General features: G+C 33.7%; 1 pseudogene; it reads left to right on the plus strand.

Moving 5' to 3' along the window:
- Positions 1-3,679: 3,679 nt before the first annotated feature.
- Positions 3,680-3,811, plus strand: LOC125352128 (annotated as a pseudogene).
- Positions 3,812-4,064: the final 253 nt, after the last annotated feature.

Genomic DNA, 4,064 nt, shown 5'->3' on the forward strand with positions numbered 1-4,064 from the left:
GAACTGATTTCATTTGGAAATTGCATTAATTCAGTCAGCATCAATGTTGCAAGTGTACATTGCTATATGGCAAAAAAAATATTATGAAACAGAGTAACTCAGGATTTCCTCCTGTCTTAACATGAACAGTGCTGGTCGAGCCTTTCCATAATTATTTACTGGGCTTTGTTAATATTTTTTAAATATAAACAAGTTAAACATCTTATCAACAGGCCAGGCTGGAAATTTTATTTTTATACAAGTTTTAAGTCTCCAAACCACCACACCACCATTAGCTATCCCTGAGGGAATCTCACTGTTCCAGACAGGGTGTTGGTAAAGTACATGATGCTCAGTTTGGTGCTCAGAGACCCAGAGATATAGAACTAATTGTCAGTACCAGAAGGCCTATCAGAAAAACTGATTAAATCGATTTGTATTTTACTAGGCCATCCTCATAATTAATTGTTGTTACCTTTTACATTCTGTTGTAATTTGAAAATAATTTTGTCACTGCCTCGTGAACATTAGTAGTATTATGAGTGCTAAAAGATCCATACTTACAAGGGCTATAGGAGATATAGTAATGCTTTGACAATTTGTCTTTGATTACTAGACTGTGTTATAGTAGGCTGCATTTACTTCTATAATCTAATGTGGAATACTTCACAGTGTTTCTTATATGCTAGGATTATTCCAAAATCATTATTCCAAAATCATTAGATATCTTAGTTAAGTCCTTATGGAAATTCACAGGGAAGGAGTATTCAATTCCTAATTGATGAGAAAACGGAGTTGAGATTGGCTACATAACTTGGGATAGTCATATACCTAGGACCCACAAGTTCAATCCAGGTAGCCTGGCCAGTTGAGAGCATAGTCAGTATGCCACAGCACCTGTGTGTGTGTGATATGCATCTCAAGACTTGAAAACTTACAACTTCTCATTGTATAGGTGGTCCAGGCTAGAATGTGGAAATCATACTTGCATAATTCACTAATGGGTAAATTGGACATCTCCACTCTCTTGTCCATAAATGGTGTCTTGTCATGTAGCTTTCAACATTTTTTTCATATTTTTCTGATCTAATGTCTTAATTTTACATTATGACTTGGGCATTAATAACATGAATAGATAAATAGTACCCAATATAGCCTCCTCAGATTTAAAAGATACATATATAGCTTTTTCAAACTTAACAGAGACATTATGTATGGAATTTTACTTATTGTACAGATCTTAACTACCAGTGAAGAATCATATCTGTTTATTTCTGCTTGTACCATTTTGATCCTGACACTTCCTGTCAGACTAGAAACAATTTAAATGGGTCTCTATCTTTAATGAGCCATTAGAAATTATTAACTCTTGCCCTTAACTGGGTGAGTACACCTAGACACATTCCTGGGGGTCCTAGATAGAGTGAACCTTTATATTCTATTTGGTTTGGTTTAACTCATTATCCTGTAGCTAAGCAATGATATGAAATGACAGAATAAAATGGCTTTGAGTCTCAAAGTTGCAATCAGTACTATGATAGTGAACTCCCAATTAAAGTCAAAATGAAGCCCTGTGCAATTTTCACCTATTGATATGTTAACAACTAATGAAAGAACAGAGCTTGTCACTTTCCACTCTAGGTCATATTTTCAGTTGTCACAAGGGGGAAAGGAAAATCATTGCTGTCTTTCTTCTGGTTCATCTTTCATTGGGCAGCTAGCTATTCACTATACATTTAGATATATGAAATAATACTCTCTAGCTTCTAAGAAACATTTTTTCCTAATTTTTTTTCTTAACTTTGAGACAGCAGATATAGCCGGGAAGTGAATTGGTCATAAAAGTAGAACAAAACTGCAGCCACATGTAACAATTTACTAATTTGTAGAACAATGGCGCTTGATTAGGATAATAGGATGAAATATCTACTTAGGATCTGCTAAGTCCAAACATAAAAATGTAATTTTTTTGTAAAATATGTCATTTGACTTTTTATGAAGGCTGTGAATTATAGCTAGAAGTTCATAGCAAAATAAAGGATATGTTTATCAGATAGAATGAGATAAGATAGATAGAATATACAACTAATGTGAATGTGATGGACTTATTGTATCTACAGCACTTAGGGAGATAGACCCCTCACATATTTATTGCATAGAAAGAGTAGAAATACACCAAATTATTATTGACAAACAGCTTTGCACGAAGTATGTGGGTCCTTACAAGCTGTTTTTTGTTAATCTTATTTGATTCACATAGTTATGATGTAATTACCACTCAGGTGAGCTATATTTGTAGGCAGTACATCAAATGGTAAATAAGACCTTATTGAGACTTTCCAAAAAAAACTAACTTTATAGTGGAAAATAAAAATGTTAAACAATTAATTACACTTCATTGTATGAAATTATATGTATGAAGATAGTGCTATTTGATCATGTTTTTTAAACCTAGAAAATACATTTCCTGTGATTAACGTGCTCAGAGCTAGCATGGAATAATCATGATGATGGAAATTCATTCTCAAAGAAAAAACATTAGTTGCTATAGAATGATGCTACCTAACTAAGGTTGCTAATTCTTCTTTGTTGGATTTTCCCATATATACCACATGAACTTAAGATTTGGCATGTCGGTATTGAGTCGGTTCCATCAACACAGTTTTAACTCCCGTTAGAAGTGACACAGAGAAGTCCCAAAGCACTGCTGGGCTGCAGGCAAGACTTGAAGGTTCTCTGGCCAAGTGTTAACAGCGTTTTACAATGGCACTCTTCAGATAGACAAAAATATTCATATGAGGGATAGTCATCTGGGGATGTTGATAACTACTTCTTTTTTTTTCTCAAAATTTTATTATCAAACTGATGTACAGAGAGGTTACAGTATCATACGTTGGGCATTGGATACATTTCTTGTACTCTTTGTTGCCTTGTCCCTCATGCCCCCCTCTCTCCCCCCTTTCTCTCCCCACCCCCAGGTGTTCAGTTCACTTACACCAAACAGTTTTGCAAGTATTGCTTTTGTAGTTATTTCTCTTTTTTTACCCTGTGTCTCTCAAATTTGGTATTCCCTTTGAATTTCCTACTTAACTACTTCTTATTAACTAGATTCTTGCAAATGAGGAGAGAAAGGTGAGCACCAGGACATCTGTTCTGAGATATCAAGCTTCTGGTACAGGACGTTAAGCTCAAAAAATAAATTTGTATAGTCAGCTCTCAGTAGTAGAACCAATGGGAGTTAATCCCAGAACACATGGAGTGAGTCTTTAAAAGTTTTCCTCAAGAGAATGGCAATTATGGACCGTGCTGAATGTAGTATTTTCAAATACATTAAGTGATGAAATCTACCTACTGTGCCCTGTCAAATTTATGAGATTTGAAAGATCTATCACTACTATTTGTGGAGAGATCATTAAAAGGTATTATTTATATTCTGTAGTTGTAATAACTGTAAGACCAAGTCTAAGTTTGTCATAATTGTTTTCAGGAATAGAGTTTGTTCCATTCTGGAAAGCAATTGTGAATGTTCCAAATACATACATATATATGAATGTATAAATATAAACATATAAAATATATTTTTAATGATCTGAAAATTTAAAAAATAAAAATAAAGTTCCCAAGGATGTCTTTCAGGGTCTTTATTAACACAAACATATACAAAAATAAATATAAATTTACTTATAATTTGAATCTTCTAAAATTTGTGCAGTGGCAGTATCATAGCCAATGAGGTTTATTCGAGGCGCAATTATTGCTAATTAAAAACTTTTCCCAATATTTGGAATCTCCTACCTATTTCCTATGATCAGTTTGAGCCATATTGAAATATAAGTTTAAGGATTTAATAGTCCCTTTATCAGCTGCTAGCTTAATCTCAGTTAGTTTACTGACATCTTTTCAGACCTTTTAGCAGTTGCGTGGTGATTTTTCCTCTAGTTTTTAATCCAAGTTTTGTTTATCCAGATTGATCTGAGTAAACAAAAGTTGTATGGATGAATTTTTTTTTCCAATTGAGAAAAATACTTTATACTTCAGCTATCTTTGGGTAATGACATGTAAGAAGGGTTTTCCTCATCTGATCA

The sequence above is a fragment of the Perognathus longimembris genome, chromosome 5, assembly GCF_023159225.1.
Source record: "Perognathus longimembris pacificus isolate PPM17 chromosome 5, ASM2315922v1, whole genome shotgun sequence".
Lineage (NCBI taxonomy): Eukaryota > Metazoa > Chordata > Mammalia > Rodentia > Heteromyidae > Perognathus > Perognathus longimembris.